The sequence below is a fragment of the Puma concolor genome, chromosome D1, assembly GCF_028749965.1.
Source record: "Puma concolor isolate L17-30 chromosome D1, mPumCon1.1.hap2, whole genome shotgun sequence".
In the NCBI taxonomy this organism is placed as follows: Eukaryota; Metazoa; Chordata; class Mammalia; order Carnivora; family Felidae; genus Puma; species Puma concolor.
In genome coordinates, this window is record NC_141676.1 from 80,692,659 (window position 1) to 80,714,041 (window position 21,383).

The 21,383-nt window shown below is 34.3% G+C and overlaps 1 non-coding gene across 1 annotated transcript; it reads right to left on the minus strand.

Annotated features, from left to right (window-relative positions):
* Positions 1-1,336: 1,336 nt before the first annotated feature.
* LOC112866280 (U6 spliceosomal RNA) lies at positions 1,337-1,440 on the minus strand. The gene has a single exon (XR_003224114.1). It is a non-coding gene; the product is annotated as a U6 spliceosomal RNA (small nuclear RNA).
* Between the last annotated feature and the right edge of the window lie 19,943 nt (positions 1,441-21,383).

The window sequence follows — 21,383 nt, forward strand, 5'->3', positions numbered from 1 at the left end:
AAATGAATGTTCTAGAGCTGAAGATAAACTTATCTGTTTGTTTACTTCTTTATGTGCCTCACCTTCTATTACTTCAAAATTTCCTCTGTTTGTCTGTCTCTCATTCTCTCTTGCTCTCTCTCTCTCTCTTTCTCTCTCTTTAAACATTTCTTCTCCCTTATTTCTATTTTGTTTATGTAACCAACATTATTCTGGAATTTGCCAAAAATAATTTACCAATTTTCACTCTTCTATACACTTTTCATGGTAGAAAACTAGATCACTGTTCTGTGCATAGTTACTAAATTCTCTTGATGCATTTAGAGAAAGACATTCAGATTTGGATCTAAAAATATATTACCAAGGTTCCTGCATGTAGATGGATGAAAGCAGGAGACAGGCTGTCAGTTTTCTATTACACATTGGTAAAGATACCATAGACAGGTCAACACATCATGCTTTATATCTAGTACCACAAGTCCAATATTTCAGCAGCAAAAGGCATGATTTGATTAACATCTTCAGTTCACATTACATCCACTTAAAAGTAAAAAAAAACAAATGCTCTTGTAAGCTAAAGTTTTCAAAAGAAGTATCAAATCAGTCAACAATATTTCCCTCTCAGTGAATTTTTCTTTGTAATAGACTTTGTTATAAAACAAACAATTTAATTGAATTTTTATTAACCAGTAGTTTTCCAGTATGTATCTGGCATTGTTAGGTGTTCTGCATACATTATTACTTTAACTATTACACACATGAAAGTTATTATAGTCTCCTTTATACAGATAAGGAAACAGCACCTAAATTAAATCTATATAATTAGTATGTCAGGGTTTGAAAATAATTACATCTCTTTTCCAAAGGAGAGCTCCTTTATATTAATTAGAAAAAGAAGAAGCATACAGCCTACCTGCTGCCAGGATAAACAATAAAAATTTAAAAATCATGGCCTCTCATTTTACTGATTATAATTTTCCAGGTTTCCCTCTACCAGAAGTTAGCAGATATTTTTTCAGCTCTTTAAGAATTGTAAGTACTTAATTGGACAGTGTTTTATATCTCCACCTCCCGAGTGATTTATCCAATTTACCATTTTCTGTTATCTCTATTTTTTTTAATATGAAATTTATTGTCAAATTGGTTTCCATACAACACCCAGTGCTCATCCTAACAGGTACCCTCCTCAATGCCCATCATCCACTTTCCCCTCCCTCCCACCCCCCATCAACCCTCAGTTTATTCTCAGTATTTAAAAAGAGTCTCTTATCGTTTGCTTCTTTCACTCTCTGTAACTTTTTCCCCCCTTCTCCTCCCCCCACCCCCAGTCTTCTGTTGAGTTTCTCAGGATCCACAGAAAAATATGGAATGCTTCATGAATTTGCGTGTCATCCTTGCACAGGAGCCATGCTAATCTCTGCATCATTCCAATTTTAGTATATGTGCTTCCGAAGCAAGCACTGTTCTCTCTAAATGCTATGAATCCTAACTTAAAATAGAGTCATGTTTTATATGCTACAGATAAAAATGCTGTGACTACTGTGGATGATATGATTTTATATGTGGTGCTATCATAATTCAGCTAAATAATCAAAATAAATATGTGTCTACTCATACCCTTTTAGTGTATAAATTAAAGCTTAGAATTGCTTGGTTTGGTGTTCAGAATATATTATGGAATGCATAGTCCTCTAAGATATTTGTTCATTGACTTCATCAAGGAGTTTAAAAATGGGTTATTTCAGGGACTTAGATGTTGTCTCTGTGGGTGGATTAAGAAGAGTTTCATGTATACTGGTAAAGCAAAAATGGTAAGTAGTTGCTTTTATATAGATAAATATATATTTCTCTGATTTCCAGAGAGAAAAATAAATATAGTTAAGAGAAAAAAGGAATTTGGGAACTGAGTAATTTGAATACTTTTCTTCATTGATTATATTCTGTACTTAATTACTGATCTCTGTCACTTTTCTTTTTAGAATTAATCAAGGAGAGTATGTAATCCCTACCTTTGGATGAAGTGGCTTAGTCATCATTGAGGTTTCTGTTAAAATGTTTTGTTCATATTCAACAAGACATGGAATATTCTATGCATTTTACTTTGGCAGTCTGTAGATCCATAAACATCAGCATAGATCTCTAAATATCAACAGGACTTGTCCAAGGTAAAATTTTAAAGTCTTAATACATTTATTACATTTTCTATTCATTTTCAATTAAGTTAGTCATTTTCCCTCATAGTTTTATGCATTCTTTTATTTTTAACATTATTTGAAGTAAAAAAGTAAGCATCTGAGATCTTAGAGATCTTTGATACATTTAGAAGAAAACATTTGAGTTTTAAGCTTTCAAAAATAGAAGCTTTTAAGGCTGTGTGCCTATAATTGAAATTTTAAGAATAGGAGAATATTCAAGAGTCCCGGAGGCATTTCTGTTGTCCAAAATCCTTATTACACCTGACACAGGCATTGCAGTAACCTGTTACTGCTTTATAGGAGGGAAAAGGAATTGGATGGAAGCAGGGACTCACCTATCTCTTATGATTTTATCCCTTCTCTTTTGACTCAAGTGATAACTTGAGTAATGAAGGTTTGTTTTCTAAGGACTACTGGGCAAAGAAAAAGAGATCATAGAATTGTTGACATTCTACATTAAAGATTTCAAATTTGGATCCTTCCCGTGTTCTCATTCCATTTCCCGACTGTTAACTTTTCTCTCCCCATCGCCTTTCATCCAAAGTTAAGTTTAGTGATCTAGCATCTGTTTTTATTCTGATGTCAACCTTATCATGCCAGGCTGTACAAGAGAGAATTTTGTTCAATAGCTCTTTGTTAAAATACAGGTAGTCTAAAGAGTAAACTAGTACAAGAAATAAGGCAGTCAAGATTTAGGAAGGAGAATGGATATTGTATGGAAGATTTTCTGTGTGTGTGTGTGTGTGTGTGTGTGTGTGCATGTGTGTGTAAGAATAGCAAAGAGAGAAAGAAGGGAAGGATAAAGAGAGAGAGATAATGTTAAAAATTGTATAATGATTAATAGTAGGACATAAATAAGGTTTATTAAGCACTGGCTATGCGCTCAAGGCCATTGAAAGTGGTCATTTATTTATTTATCTATGGTATCAACTATGTTACCTAATCATTATAACTATTTCCATTTTACACAAAAATCAAGACATATTCAGTAGGTAAATTTATCTGAATGTATATAATTACTAAAACAAAATATATTGAAATTCAGGTCTGACTCTTGAGAGGTTACCAAATTCACCAGGATGGGTTGTAAGCACTTTTTGAGTTATCCAAAATGACTCTTGGTTACCTTTTTTAAATTTTATTTTAGAAAAAAAGAGAGAAAACACCAGCGGTGGCAAGGGGCAGAGAGAGATAAGGAATATTTGGTTTAATGTTTATTTATTTATTTTGAAAGAGAGACAGCTCAATCAGGAGATGGGCAGAGACAGAGGGAGAGAGAATCCAATCAGGCTCCACATGGTCAGTGCAGAGACAAAAGCGGGGCTCAAACTCTCGAACCATAAGATCATGGCTTGAGCTGACACCAAGAGTTGAACACTTAACCAACTGAGCCACCCAGGTTACCCAGGAGATAGAAAGAGAATCTTAGGCTCCACACTCAGTGTGGAGTCCAATATGGCAATCAATCCCATGATCTTGAGATCATAACCTGATACAATATCAAGAGTCAGACGTTCAACTGACTGAGCCACACAGGTGTCCCATTGGTTTCCCTTTTGAGAGAACTACATAGTAATTGTCTTTTAATTTTTCTCTCTCACTTCATGGAATTGGACATGATTAGTAAAGAAATCTTATATCTGCATCTTAAAACATAAGAATGCTTGTTAGTAATAAACACTAAATACTTTTATTTGCAATCACTGAATGGATAAAAAGACACTCTCCAGAGGTGAATACTCTTGATTTAAGATAACGTGTCCATATTCTGATATTTAAGCATAAATAATTTTATTTTTAGAAATGCATCTTACCAACCAGAACAACATGAAACTAAAAATCAGTAATAAGGGGCGCCTGGGTAGCTCAGTCAGTTAAGCATCTGACTTCAGCTGAACTCATAATTTCATAGTTTGTGAGTTCAGGCCCTGCATATGGCTCTGTGCTGACAACTCAGAGCCTGGATCCTGCTTCAGATTTGTGTCTCCCTCTCTCTCTGCCCCTCCCCTGGCCCAACATTAAAAAAAAAAATTAAAAACAATAATAAGAAAAAAAACTCAAACCCAAAACCAGAAGAAAACAGGAAATAATAAAGATCAGAGCAGAAATCAATGCTATCAAAACAAACAAACAAACAAACAAACAAAAAAAAAAAACGACAACAACAACAAACAGTAGAACAGATCAATGAAACCAGAAGCTGGTTCCTTGAAAGAATTAACAAAACTGAAAAGCCAATAGCCAGTTTAATCACAAGGAAAAAGAAAAAAACCCAAACAAATAAAATCAAGAATGAAATCACAAACAACAAAGCATAAATAAAAATAATAATAAGAGAATATTATGAGCAATAATATGCCAATAAAATGGGCAATATGGAAGAAATGGACAATTTCCTAGAAACATATAAACTACCACAACTGAAACAGGAAGAAATAGAAAATTTGAACAGACCCATCGCAAGTAAAGAAATTGAATTAGTAATCAAAAATCTCCTAAAAAACAAGAGTCTAGGGCCAGATGGCTTTCCAGGGGAATTCTACTAAACACTTAAGGAAGAGTTAACACCTATTCTCTTGAAGCTGTTCCAAAAAATAGAAATGGAAGGAAAACTTCCAAACTCTTTCTATGAAGCCAGCATTACCTTGATTCCAAAACAAGACAAAATCCCCACTAAAAAAGAGAACTATAGACCAATTTCCCTGATGAACATGGATGCAAAAATCCTCCACAAGGTAATAGTCAACTGGATCTAATAATATATTTAAAAAATTATTCACCACGACCAAGTGGGATTTAGACCTGGGATGCATGGCTAGTTCAATATTGACAAAACAATTGATGTTATACATCACATCAATAAAAGAAAGGACAACAACCACAATATCCTCTCAATAGATGCAGAGAAACCATGTGACAAAATACAGCATCCTTTTTTGATAAAAAAAAAACTCTCAAGAAAGTAGGGATAGAAGGGCCATACCTCAAGATCATAAAAGCCATATATGAAAGGCCCAATGTTAATATCATCCTCAATGAGGAAAACTAAGAGCTTCCCCCCTAAGGTCAGGAACAAAACAAGGATGACCACTTTCACCACTGTTATTCAACATAGTATTGGAAGTCTTAGCCTCAGCAATCAGACAACACAAAGAAATAAAAGGCATCCAAATCAGCCAGAAGGAGGTGAAATTTTCACTCCTCACAGATGACATGATTCTCTATATGCAAAACTCAAAATGTTCCACCAAAAAATTTCTAGAACTGATCCATCAATTCAACAAAGTTGCAGGATATAAAATCAATGCACAGAAATCAGTTGCATTCCTATACACCAAGAATGAAGTGACAGAAAAAGAAATCAAGAAATCGATCCCATTTACAATTGCACAAAAAACCATAAATACCTGTGAACAAGTCTAGTCAAAGAGGTGAAAAATCTACACTGAAAACTATAGAAAGCTATGAAAGAAACTGAAGAAGATACAAAAAAAAAATCTTCCATGCTCCTGGATTGGAAGAACAAACATTCTTAAAATGTCAATACTACCCAAAGCAATCTACATATTCAGTGCAATCCCTATCAAAACAACACCAGCATTCTTCTCAGAGCTAGAAAAAACAATCCTAAAATTTGTATGGAACCAGAAAAGACCCTGAGTAGCCAAACAATCTTGAAAACGAAAACCAAGTCAGGACACATCACAATCCCGGACTTTAAGCTGTAATACAAAGCTGTAATCATTAAGACAGTATGGTACTGGCATAAGAACAGATGCTCATATCAATGGAACAGAATAGAGAACCCAGCTATGGACCCACAAACGTATGGCCAACTAATCTTTGACAAAGCAGGAAATAATATCCAATGGAATAAAGACAGTCTCTTCAACAAGTGGTGCTGGGAAAACTGGATAGGAGCATGCAGAAAATGAACGTGGACCACTTTCTTACACCACACACAAAAACAAAATGAAAAGGGATGAAAGACCTCAATGTAAAACAGGAAGCCATCAAAATCCTCGAGGAGAAAGCAGGCAAAAACCTCTTTGATCTTGGCCGCAGCAACTTCTTACTCAACACGTCTCCAGAGGCAAGGGAAACAAAAGCAAAAATGAACTACTGGGACCTTATCAAAATAAAAAGCTTCTGCACAGCAAAGGAAACAATCAGCAAAACTAAAAGTCAACCGACAGAATGGGAGAAGATATTTGCAAATGACATATGAGATATAGGGTTAGTATCCAAAATCTATAAAGAACTTATCAAACTCAGCACCCAAAAAACAAATAATCCAGTGAAGAAATTGGCAAAAGACATGAGTAGACACTTCTCCAAAGAAGACATACACGTGGCCAACCTACACATGAAAAAATGTTTAACATCATTCATCATCCGGGAAATACAAATCAACACCACAATGAGATACCACCTCAAACCTGTTAGAATGGCTAACATTAACAACTCAGGCAACAACCAATGTTGGTGAGGGTGTGGAGAAAGAGGATCTCTTTTGCACTGCTGACGGTAATGCAAATTGGTGCAGCCACTCTGGAAAACAGTATGGAGATTCCTCAAAAAAATTAAAAATAGAACTACCATATGCCCCAGCAATTGCACTACTAGGTATTTATCCAAGGCACACAAGGATGCTGTTTCAAAGGGGCATTTGCACCCCAATGTTTATAGCAGCACTATCAGCAATAGCTAAAGTATGGAAAGAGCCCAAATGTCCATCGATGGATGAATAGATAAAGAAGATGTGGTAAATATATACAATGGAGTATTACTCAGCAATCAAAAAGAATGAAATCTTGCCATTTGCAACTATGTGGATGGAACTAGAGTATATTATGCTAAGCAAAATTAGTCAGTCAAAGAAAGACAAATACCAAATAACTTCACTCATATGAGGACTTTAAGACACAAAACAGATAAACATAAGGGAAGGGAAGCAAAAAGTGTATAAAAACAGGGAGAGGGACAAAAATATAAGAGACTTAAATGTGAAGAATAAGCTGATGGTTACTGGAGGGGTTGTGGAGGGGTGGTGGGTAAATGGGTAAGGACCATTAGAAATCTACTCTGGAAATCATTGTCACACTATATGCTAACTAACTTGGATGTAAATTTAAAAAATAAATTAAACAAAAAGAAAAAAAAGAAAACAATTACTGAGAACCTTCTGCACAGAAGTTAAACTGAGATTTGAGCACAGATCTGTATTATAACCCAATATGTGGTTGGCCATAAACAAGCTAATTGTATTATAGCTTTTACTCTGAACATAAGTTAAACTTACAGCTCATGATTAATCATAAATAAATAAATAAATAAATAAATAAATAAATAAATAAACAAACTAAAAAACAAAACACATGGAGGCTAAACAACATGTTACTACACAATCCATCTGTCAAGAAAGAAATAAAAAAGGTAATAAAAAATACATGGAAACAAATGAAAATGAAAATAACAGTCTAAAGTCTTTGGGATGCAGTGAAAGCAGTTTTTAGAGGAAAATATGTAGCAATATAAGCTTACCTCAATAAACAAGAAAAAGCTCAAATGACAATCTTACACCTAAAGGACCTAGAAAAAGAAAAGTAAATAAAGGGCAAGGTGAGTAGAATTTAGGGAATAATAAAGATCATAGAAGAAGTAAATGGCATAGAGAAAAAAAGAAAAGAAGAAAAAGAGAAAGAAAGAAAGAAAGAAAGAAAGAAAGAAAGAAAGAAAGAAAGGAGAAAAGGAAAACAATCAATGAAAAATTCAGGAACTTGTTCTTTGAAAATATAAACACAATTTATAAACTCTTAGCTACACTCATTAAAAACAGAGAGAGAGAGAGAAAGGACTCAAATAAAGTCAGAGATAAAAGAGAAATGGTAAAATAATGGGCAATACAGAAATATAAAGGATAAGAAAATATTGTGAAAAATAATATGTCAGAAAATTAGACAACCTAGAAGAAATAGATAAATTCTTATAAAATACAGTCTTCCAAAACTGAATCAGGAAGAAATAAAAAGCTGAATATACAAATTGCTAGTAATAAAATTGAATCAGTAATCAAATAACTACCAAAACATAAAATTCCAAGACTAGACAGATTCACAGGTGAATTTTAACAATTAAAATATCTATTTAATATCTACTCTTCTCAGGGGCGCCTGGGTGGCGCAGTCGGTTAAGCGTCCGACTTCAGCCAGGTCACGATCTCGCAGTCCGTGAGTTCGAGCCCCGCGTCAGGCTCTGGGCGGATGGCTCGGAGCCTGGAGCCTGTTTCCGATTCTGTGTCTCCCTCTCTCTCTGCCCCTCCCCCGTTCATGCTCTGTCTCTCTCTGTCCCAAAAATAAAAAAAAAAAAAAAAAAAAAAAATCTACTCTTCTCAAACTATTTCAAAAAATAAAAGAGGAAAGTTTCCAAATATTTTCAACAAAGCCAGCATTACCCTGATACCAAAACCAGACACCAGAAAAAAAGAGAACAATAGCTCAATATCCCTAGATGTAAAACTCGTCAATAAAATATTAGCAAACTGTATTCAACAATACAAGAAAATGATTATTCACCATATCAATTGGGATTTCTTCCAGAATAAGAGGATGGTTCAATATTTGCAAATCAATTGATATGATACAGTGAATCAACAAAATGAAAAATAGAGAATTATATTTTTAAGGTAAATATATATATTGATATACATATTTCTTTCTGCTTAAGGTAATCTATGTATAACTTCTTATGCATTCTCTCTACACATATTTCATGTACTTAAATAATAGAAATTATGTAGTACACGTGTTCACATTTTACTTACAAGACCAAACTAAAATATGAGGATTAAATTCAGTTTTTATAGTAAACTCTTATCATCACACTGTCTCTAGTGCAAGTATCATTTCCATCTGATTATAGATAACAATTACATAAGTCTAATATGCTAATGGTAGCCATAAAGACAATTGTTGAAGTAGTTGTATTCTCTAAAGCAATTCTTAACTTTTGGACTTGCTAAGAGAGTAGTAAAAGTAGTACTCATTTTTATCAATCAGTAGTTTCTATATGCAACCTGTTAGAAAACTTTATGATAGTTACCTTAAAGTTGAATTAGTAACAGACAGTACAACACTAATTTCCACAATTTAATATCTCTCCTTAATTAAATGCCACCAAATAAATGGACATTTTGAAATACACAAAATTCAGATTAAGTTGCCAAATTTTCAGAAACTGCTCTATGAATTCAGTGTTAGACCCAGCTTTCTGTGTAACTTTCTTTACAAAAATAAGACACCAGGGAATTATAAAAATATAAAGACATTTGTCAAATGCCCTTTAATAGGCAGATATATTTAAATATATGCACCACAATATTGATAATTGATGATTGATGTTATATGAACAGAAACTCTCTAGAGAACAAAATAGGAATAGTAAACTTTGAATGTTTTTTAATTGACTCTAAAAATATTCTACTCATGTCAATTATGAACAGGATAAAACTGACTAATACCCATATGCTTATTTACAAAGTTAATACCATAATACCAATTAGGTATCATCAAATTCATTTGCACAAATGTTCATGCAATTCTTAGGGAATAAAAATGTTTTTTAGACTAATGCCTCATTATGTCACCTAAGGCATAAGGGACAATTATTCTGCAATGTACATTTTTTTAAAATTACCTATCAGTTAGCATATTCCTCCTGGCTAAAACTGTCTTTTGTGCCACAAAATAGCAGTAGATTAATTATAGCTTTAAGAATTGATCACCACAATAGTTGTGGGTGTTGTCATTCACCATGTGCTCTCTCCTCTGATCCATCACACTCAGACTATAACCAATGCTAAGAAAACAAGTGTCAAATTTTTAAAATGTTTTTATTTTCAGAACATACTACTTGTTTTATTTTGTGAAACTCTTCACTGATTATTTTTTAAGATTAAATTTTCAGTTTTACCTTAACTTTCAAGGACAGCTATGTCCTCCTATACAGATAACCATTTTTTAAAATAAATAAATAAATTTATTTATTTATTTATTTATTTATTTATTTATTTATTTAGAGAGAAGGCAGAGAGAGAGGAGAGAGAGAGAGAATCACAAACAGGCTCCACACTGTCAGTGCATAGCCCAATGTGGGGCACAAACTCAGGAACCATGAGATCATGACTTGAGCCAAAATCAAGAGTCAGATGCTTAACCAACTGAGTCACTCACAAGCCCCTGGATAACCATCTCCTACAACCTTTCCCTCAATTCTAACATAGCATACTTTTACATTAATTCTCATTCCTCTTTTCCATACCCACAAACAGGCAGTCTACCATAACTGAGAACTCTCCAGAAGCTCCAAACATCTCTTAAGAGATTAAAAGCTTCCCAGGCTGTCTTTCATTAATGTTTTTGTGAAACTAAAACATGGAAAAAATTTTAAAAAAATTATGAATGAATATATTGCACAAGTTAACAATACAAACTCTGGAATCAGACCTAGATTCCAATATATTGTGTCTATCTTATAAATTTAGGCAAGTTACTTATTAATTATCCTTTAGTCTCCCTTGTAAAATGAAGCCATAATATTTACTTAATATAATTGCTATGAGGAATTAATTGAGTGATATGTATAAAGCACTTAGCATGGTTTTTGACACATAATCAGTGCTTAATAAATATTACTTAATTTAGAGAAGACAACTTAATGTGCAGTGTAAAGATGCTTATGATTCTAATAAAAATATTTGAAGAACTTTATCATCATACTTGTTTAGCATTTGAGAGGCTGACAGAAAGTAACAAGATTGTGATATCTTAAAAGTAAACTACTTAAGGGGCACCTGGGTGGCTCAGTCAGTTCAATGTCTGACTTTGGCCTAGGTCATGATCTCATGGTTCACAACTTTGAGCGCCATGTTGGGCCCTGTGCTGTTCAGACACTGGAGCCTGCTTCAAGTTCTATGCCTCCCTCTCTCTATACCCCTCCCCTGCTCATGCTCTGTCTCTCAAAAATAAATAAAAACATTTAGAATAATTTTAAATAAATAGATAAATAAACTATTTTAAACATTTTTACATTGAATAAAACTTCTTAATGGAATTTTTATCTTGTTTGTTATCATTGATAATTATGAGAAAATTTTTATGTTTTTCAAAGTAGAACATTTGAGTAGTTTCAGTAATATGCAAACAAGTTGAGGAAACTAAATGCATATAATGTAGAATGTTAACTTTGAAATAAAAATTCAAACGCACATATGTATATAGAGTGGTTAAGGGCTAAGTGGGTAACTAAGGGCAATGGGTAACTAATCAGGAAAAGATGTTTAAATATAGCGATGCAGGGTAAAGATGTAGATACATACATAAATAAAAGTTATGACTATAATGTACCAGTAATAAATATAATTTAGAAAGTTTGAAGGAATAAAAGATGTCACAAGTTCATCAAAAATAATTTATCATACAAAATTCAAGAAAAAAGGACAATAAATACCTTGGATTTCTCCACCCAGACCGCCATTAAACTTAGTGCATTACTCATTGTCTGACATCTTACTATTCATATGCTGGGTAAAAAGATACATATTGCTTATGAAAATAAAAAGTGCACTAGGGATGATGTTTTATTAAAAACTACTATGTATAATTAATTTTTTCTGTATTGTAAAGAAAACAAACACAACTGAATTAAAATTGAATTTCTATACTTCAGATAAATAATTTTCACCATGAAAGACAATTTCTGAAGAGATGACAGTAAGATTAAGACAAAAAGTTTATGAAAAACACACCTAACAATGCAATTCATTTATTTAAACTTTTTTTTTTTTTGAAGTGTCAACATTTATTGTTACTGATCATAATGGATTTGGATTTCTTTCGTCTTTACTATTGCTGGGTATTGTTTTAATAGTTGAATTATTTCTCTATCTAAGCCTTATACTTTACTTTCTGTTTTATATAACATAATTAATAACATGGACCCTGAAGTCAGACCTCCCAGATCGAATTACAAGTTAGTCACTTATAACTTTGTTAATGTAATCAACTCATTTAACTTTTCTTCAGTGTTTCTATGCATTGAATGGGAATAATAGTACTATATCTGCCTCACAAAGTAAGTCCTATGAAATAGTTAACTACTGTTTTAATTATTACATAGGTTATTCTGTAACCATATAAGTAGTGAAATTGCTTGGCATTCATCGACTTAAATACTGTCTATGCTAATCACTAGTTCTTGTACGGTGACTTTGCTATCCTTAAATTATTTTGATTCACATCTTAAAATTTTCAACAGTATCTCATGCATCGTATATCTAAATTTTTTCATGTTTGAAAATTTTTGCCTGTTGCAGTTATGCTTAAATAACCGGATAGAATATCCTTTGGATATCTTGGTATATTTTCAACTTGGAACTCTATAAATATTATTTTCTGATATTGAATACTGCTATGAAAATTTTAGGAACAGCTCATTTTTACCTTTTGTATTTAATTTCTTTAGTTTGTTTTGATTGCATAAAAAAAGTATTCTCTTGCCTTAATATTCAACAACTTAATTCAGGTTTGTCTTAGATTTGAACATTATAAAAATGAGAAAATTTCTGAAACTGTGTTCGTTGTATCTGCACATTTTGTTTTCATTGGATAAAACATCTGAACAGACCATTTTGGGGAAAAACAATAAAATGTTAAACAAGCACAAAATTTTACTCAATCTTACCAATAATCAGGGATGCAAATTAAAATGAAGTGAGCTTAACTAAATATTGAAATTGTTATAATGCTTGTTGGAGTTTTAAGATATTGATTTATTTTTTTCTTCCTTACCTGAAGTCTAAGCAGGAAATCAAATAATAGATTTCAAGTATTCAGCTACATGACTGCTAAAGGCTTAAATGAAAGCCATGGCTTGAGCATGCAGGCAAATGGACTTAGCAACACACTAAATTTGATAATCGTGCCCATCTAGTCAGAGGCAGCACTGATCAAAGACAGGCCACATGCAAAGGGTCAGAGCCTGTTCTACAACATTTTTTATATAATATTGAAAGATCAGAATTTACCTTCTCTGCAAACACACAGATCTGACAAGAGGAGAAATCACTGGGCATGGTCTGTGGTTTCTCCAGCATTCAGATTCTCCAGTGAAAATGATAGTTAATGTAACTGAAATACCTTCACATGGAAAAATAAGAGGTCTGAGAAAAGTGTGACTTCACTAAAACTGTCAAATACCAGTGAAGGTATGGTGAACAAGGGGCTCTCAAAAACCATATATGAGAGATCTCTGTATATAACCAATATGGAAATATTTAGTGAAGTTAAATATTTTCATACCTGAAAATCAGAAGCTCTGTGTCTATCTCTTTATTGTGGGAAGAGAGGTCATCAAGACAACATGACTGCTGGTTGGATCATGGGGACTCTTGGTGGAAAAAATTGTTACTTGTTTTGGGAATCATCTTAATCCTCGCATGTGCTTTTCCTCGCATGTGCTTGTATTGTTGCTGTGGCATCTGCCTCCAGTGCAGTCAGCTAGCCACCAAATGAATAACATCCATGCTAATAACACGCCTTGATGACTTCTCTGGGCATTTTACAGATAGGGGACATGTAAGATTGTAACAGCAGTCAAGAGGGGTAGAGTGTCAGGGAGATCATTGAGAGTATGTGATTGCCAATTGACCCAGAAGCTGGACAGAATTGTACCTAAGCAGAGATACCTTAAATGCTGCCCTGTCCTAGGAATGCACGTTCTATCCACAGTTCCCATAGCCAGAGTCACTGCAAGTAGGCAACCTTGAGAGAGTAATATACTGTTGAAACCAACTGAACTCTATGTGATTGAACCTCTGTAAGTCCTCTATGTAAAATTTTGAGATTCTGGTGGGTGGGTGCAGAGATCTACTCATCTTGTATCCTCCAAAGACAAATCTTGTGTGTACATTAATCTACTTATTAAACCTGTCATCTACATTTTACAAAGTACAACATCCATTCATAATAAAAAAAAAACAACAAAGTAAGGATACAGGGAAAACATGTTAACATCATATATACGAAAATCTTATAGCTAATATCCTTAGTGGAGAAAAATTGAGAGCTTTTTCTGGAACAAGACAGGGCTGTCCACTCTCACCATTGTTATTTAACATAGTACTAGAAGTCCAAGCTACAGGAATCAGAAAACAAAAAGAAATAAAAGGTCTCCAAATTAGCAATGAAGGAGTAAAACTTCTGCTACTTGTATATGACATGATACTCTATATAGAAAACCCAAAAAACTCCACCAAAAATTTTCTAGAACTGATACATGAATTTGGTAAAATAAAAAGATAAAAAATCAATGTATAGAAATCTGTTGCATTTCTATACACTAATAATAATGTAGAAGAAAGATAAATTAAGGAATCAATCCCATTTACAATTGCACCAAAATCCATAAGATACCTAGGAATAAACCTAACCAAAGAGGTGAAAGACTTGTATTGTGGACACTAAAACACTGATGAAAGAGACTGAAGAAGACACAAAGAAATGGAAAGACATTCCAATCTCATGGATTGGAAGAACCAGTATTGTTAAAATGTCTATACTATAATACAATCCCTATCAAAATGCCAACAGCATTTTTTTAGAGCTAGAACAAACAACCATAATTTTTTTATGAAACCACAAAAGACCCCAGAGAACAAAAGCAACCTTGAAAAAGAAGAGCAAACCTGGAGGAATCACAATTCCAAACTTCTAGTTATATTACAAAGCTGTACTAATCAAAATAGCATAGTACTGGCACACACACACACACACACACACACACACACGACACATAGACTAATAACATAATAGAAAACTCAGAAATAAACCCAAGATTATATTGTCAATTAATCTTTGACAAAGGAGGAAAGAATATCCAATGAGAAAAAGACCAACAAATGGTGTTGGCAAAACTGGACAGCTACATACAAAAGAATGAAACTGAACCACTTTCTTACACCATATAAAAAATAAACTCAAAATTGATTAAATACTCAAATATGAGCCTACAACCATAAAAATCCTACAAGAGAGCAGTATTTTCTATGACATCAGTTGTAGCAACATTTTTCTAGACATGTTTCCTAAGGCAAGGGAAACAAAAGCAAAACTAAACTGTTAGAATACATCAAGATAAAAAGCTTCTATACAGCAAATGAAACTATCAACAAAACTAAAAGACAACTTACTAACTAGAAGAAGATATTTGTTAATAACATATTTGATAAAGGGTTAGTATCCAAAATATATAAAGAATTTCTACAATTCAACATCAAAAACAAAACAAAACAAAACCTGAAAATCCAATTACAAAGTGGGCAGAAGACATGACTCCAAAGACATATAGATGGCCAACAGACATGTAAATGGGCTCAACATCACTTAGCATCAGGAAAATGTAAATCAAAACTATAATGAGGTATCACCTGTCAGAATTGCTAAAATCAAAAACACAAGAAACAACATGTGCTGGTGAGGATGTGAAGAAAAACTAACCCTCATGCACCATGGATGGGAATGCATACTGGTGCAGCCTCTTTGAAAAACACTATGGAGTTTCCTCAAAAAGTTAAAAATCGAACTACTATATGACCCAGTAGTTCCATTACTGGCCCCTGTTTGGGCTGTTTGCACACTGCCAGGCTTGTGGCTGTGGTTGGAATGGACTCTGTCTGAGACTGTATTGGAGGCGGCAGATCCTCAACATGCACAGGAGGGGGATGTTTTAGCAAGGTTAGTGCACTGGTCCTCTGCAAGAGGGGATCTGCCACTCTTGCAAGTAAGACCAAGTCCAGATGGTTTGGAAGGTGTATATATGAAAAATATGTGGGTCAGGAGACATGGTGTTAGCAATATTTGCACTTATCTTCTTGGCAGGGGAACCCACAGCACTGGGACCGAGGCAGGTCTGACTTGAGGGGGCAGATCGGCCATAGTACATGGAACAGAGGGGAAGTATAAGCAAGTCAGATAGCAAACATGAGTGCTGCACTGGTTTCCACAGGTTCCCATGTGTTTATGCTGGAGCAGGGGAGGGAAATGACACTTTCCAACTCCCTTGTTTCTGGAGGAGTCTCCCAAGGATCTCTGTCTTTCCAGCTCATGCTCTGAGATTAGTATAACTCTCCCTCATGTGTATGCCTTAGACATTTTTCAAACTGTGGCTTCTATTGTTGTATCTCTGAGGGCTATTTGTTGTTGTGTCTTTTTAAGAGCAGGGACTCAGTTTCCTATGTCCCCACCAGCTATCCCAGAGCAGATCCTGATGATTTGTAAAGTTTCAGATTTTAAGTCCTGCTGGTTGTCAAAACTCATGAAATCAACTTCCCCTGGTTTTCAAAGCCAAATGTTATGGTAATTTGTGTTCCCACATGTAGGCTCACTGGTATGAAAGTCTGTTTCTCTCCCTTTCCTGCATTCGTGGATACCTCCCTCCCACAGACAGACTATGGTTTGGTTTAGCTCCCCACCATGTTTCTATCCTTTCCTTCCTTCTTTAATGTGGCCTCTTCTCTACATTTAGTCGTAGGGTTTGTTCTGCCAGGCTTTGGGTCATTTTCTGGGTTACCTACACTGGGTTACCTATCTAGTTGTATGCATAGAAGGAGGTGAGCTTAGGGTCATCCTACTCTTCCATTTTCCCAGTAATTTCTTCACAAGACTTAACTCTATTAAGTAACAAACATATGGAAACATGATTCACACAGGTAGATTGGAAGATAATGCATCTGATTTTATTTTAATCCAAATATTAACTGAGTCTATAGGGACTATTTTTTGAATCACAATTTTTAAAAATCACTTATTTATCTGTTATGAAAAATAAAAGTAGGGGCACCTGGGTGGCTCAGTCTGTTGAGCTTCCGACTTTGGCTCAGGTCATGATCTCACAGTGCAACGGTTTGAGCCCCATATTGGGCTTTGCACTGGCAGTGTGGAGCCTGCTTTGGACTCTGTCTCCCTCTCTCTGCCCCTCATCTGCTTGTGCTCTCTCTTTTTCTCAAAAATAAACATTAAAAAATAAATAAAAATAATAATTACTATTAATTAATTATAATATTCCTTATCATTTATTTATAAACCATAACCATGCAAAGACCTTTTTTTTTGGTCAAGATATGTCAAAAGAATTTATTTTTGGATAATCAATTTATTGCAATGCTCTATATACTTTAATATAATACTAAACTTTTGATAATTTGCTGAGGACTAGGATATCATATTAAATAAAACATATTCTAAATAAAATAATTTTTCAAACACTATGGGATTTTTAAAGGATATATTTGTTTCAGAATGTGTCATCAAATAGAAAAAGTTTCCTTGTATAATTTGATTATAATTAGGGCAATATAATTGGTACATACTATTATCAGAATATAACATTATAATATATAGAAGGGTAAAATTAAAATGAACTGTAATAATAAAGGCTTTATGGCAGAGTTGATGTGTGCTGAGTCTTGAAATAGATGTGGATTTGAAATGGTAGAGATGAGAGGAGGAAGCAATGTGAGACTGAGCTTTTGAGCACAGCATGCTGGCAAGTGAAAAAGATGGCCTCTCTATGAGTCTAGAGAATAAATGTTAATAATGAATATTGTAAAAGTGATTTTTTATACCCATAATAATTATGACCTCATAAAAGTGACATAAAATTGATTATTAATGACAAATTATAGAAGCAATATTAGTAGTAGCTGTTTTACTTGTAAGGCAATTATCAACGGTGATTAAGGTTTAAGTAATTAAACCAAAGCTAAATTTCATTGATTTAACTAATACCAATGAACAACTGCTAATTTATTCTCAAACATACTTTATTGAATGTCTATCATGGACCAGTGGAGTGGACCTAAATTAGCCTACTTGAAGTACAAAAATGAGTAAGGCATATTATTCAGGTTTAAATATAACTTTTATTCTGTGACTCTATTAAGAAAGGCACTTATACCTTCCCCATTGAGGTGAGGTCCTCATTTCATTTGGTAACAAACACCAGTCAGCACTCCTCTGTCTGTCTGCCTAGTGGCTTTTGTCTGTGAGCTTGCCTGCATCTACCTGGCACTCATCCTGCATGACAAGGAGGTGCTGGTCTCAGAGAATAAGATCAATGCCCTTGTTAAAACAGCGGGTATACTTCCATCTACAACAATATGGAACTGGAGGGTATTAGGTTAAGTGAAATAAGCCAGTGGGAGAAAGACAGATATCATATGTTTTCAATCATATGTGGAACTTGAAAAGCTAACAGAAGACATGGGGGAAGGAAAGGGGAAAAAATAGTTTCAAACAGAGAGGGAGGAAAACCATAAAAGACTCTTAAATACAGAGAATTAACTGAGGGTTGATGGCGGGGCTGGGGGAGAGGTCAAAATGGATGATGGACATTGAGGAGGGCACTTGTTGGGATGAGCCCTGGGTTTTGTATGTAAGTGATGAATCACAGGAATATACCCCCAAAACCAAGAGCACACTGTATACACTGTATGTTAGCTAACTTGACAATAAATTATATTAAACAAAACAAAAGAAAACAGCATATGTAAATGTTGAAACTTTCTGACTGGGTTTGTTTGTAAAGGCCTAGGCCAATGCCAATGTAGGGAGCCTTATCTGCAATGTAGGGGCTAGTGGACCCACCCCAGCAGTGGGTGCTGCACCAGCAGGAGTTTCTGCACCCTCCATCACTGCTGTTGCAACTGAGAATAAAGTAAAAGCAAAGAAAAAAGAATTCAAGGAGTCTGATGATGACATGGGCTTTGGTCTTTTTGAGTAAACCTCTTCTGTAACCTGTTCAATAAAAAACTTAACACTTTTTTAAAAAAAGAAAGAAAAGAAAGGCACTTATATAAATATGTATATTATTAAAAAATATAATCAGAGACTGATAAAGGGGCTGAGTCAGGGGGAAAAGGATATTTGCATGGTTCCAAGTGTCTCCCAACAGATTGCTAATTAGTTGCAAGAGTAAATAAAATAATAGAAATATAGTAGAGAAACTAGAATCTTTTTTATGTGAGTGATCAAAGTTAATATAGGCATATCATGAGCCCCCAGCCATGGCACCTGTAAAAGGACACAATAACATCACTATGTAGTGTTACTCTCTGGAGTATTATACCCATGTTAGAGCAGAAATATAGACAGGTTGAATAAATGGCCCAAGAATACATAGGTAGAAAGTAGAACTAAAGTTAACACTCAAGTGAGTATCTCCAAATCTCTGTTCTTAACTACCATTGGCATGCAAAATAATAAAACTTGTTTTTATTTATTTATTTTTTTTTTATTTTTTTTTCAACGTTTTTTATTTATTTTTGGGACAGAGAGAGACAGAGCATGAACGGGGGAGGGGCAGAGAGAGAGGGAGACACAGAATCGGAAACAGGCTCCAGGCTCTGAGCCATCAGCCCAGAGCCCGACGCGGGACTCGAACTCACGGACCGCGAAACCGTGACCTGGCTGAAGTCGGACGCTTAACCGACTGCGCCACCCAGGCGCCCCAAACTTGTTTTTATTTAAAATGTATAGCATTGTTTTGCCTCATTGTGTGTGTGTGTGTGTGTGTGTGTGTGTGTGTGTGTGTGTGTGTGTTACTATACAATGCTATACTGGTTTCAGGTGTACAACATAGTGATTTAACAACTTTATATGTTACACAATGCTTACCATGAAAAGTTTAATTACCCTCTGTCATGGAACCGTATTACATTATTATGGACTATATTCACTATGCTGCACTTTTCATCCTTGTGACTTATTTGTAGCAGAAAGTTTTGTACTTCTTAATCCCCTTCACCAATTTTTCCCATCCCTCCACCCTTCTCCCCTTTGGCAACATCAGTTTGTTCTCTGCATTTATGAGTTGTTTCTGTTTTGGTTTTTTTTCATTTGTTTGTTTATAGAGTTCACATATAAGTTACATTATATGGGATTTGTCTTGCTCTGTCTGATTTATTTCATTTAGCATAATGTCCAGAATAATTAAAAACTTATATAACTCAACACTCCCCCCCCATAAAACCCTAAATAATCTTATTAAAAATGGGTAGAGGACCTGAATAGACATTTTTCTAAAGAAAACATATAGATGGTTAATAGATACATGAAAGGATATTTAACATCACCAACTATCAGGGAAAGCAAATTACAATATTGGCATATCACCTCACACCTACCAGAATGGCTACAATAAAAAGCACAAGTGGTGAAGATGTGGAGAAAAAGGAACCCTCATGAACTGTTGTTGGGAATGTAAATTGGTACAACTACTATGAAAATCATTATGAAGTTTCCTCTAAAATTAAAAATAGAACTATCATACAATCCAGTAATTCCACTGCAGGATACTCATCCAAAGAAAAAGAAAACACGAATTCAAAAAGATGCATACACCCCTATGTTTACTGTAGCATTATTTACAACAGTCAAGATACGGAAGCAACTTTAGGGCCCAGTATTCCTGACCTGTCATACGTGGGTTTATGTACAAGAAGTAAATCTGTATCCTTTGGCTGCACGTGTCTGGAATTTAACCTCTACAACATGGCCACCAGCATTTCTCATCGCTCCCTCCCTAACAAATTCCATGCTGCACAGATTAAATTCCAAGCTGGTATATGATAACTTTTATCATATGCTCTTCTAGGGACCTTACTTTTCATCCTCATTAATTGTAGTGCTGGAAGAAGGCAATATTAAAATTTAATTTTGTCTTAATTATATACTAATTGTGTTTTCCCTACATAAGCCCTTCTTAGTTAAATACTAAGGACCTGATTTTAGCACTATCTTTATAATTATAAACTAATAGTTTAGCCAAACCAGAAACCTGACTAATGTTTCTAAGAAATCTATGAACTCAGTTAATTATTTTTTCATATTCCCCATTTCCAATTTCTAATACCAGCCTGTTATCATCTGATCCACTATTCTTTATTTGAATGAATATCTATCGTATTCATTCATCCATTTATCTAACATGGACTATAGGTTTTATGATCCTTTACTCTTCCCACTAAATCATCCCTGAAATTTTACCAAGTATCAACTTATGTGAGCTCTACCTATAGACTACATAAACTTTTCTTTATCCTAAGGACCATTGCCCAATTTAAATCACTGTCTTCTGTATCCATATTTTATATTA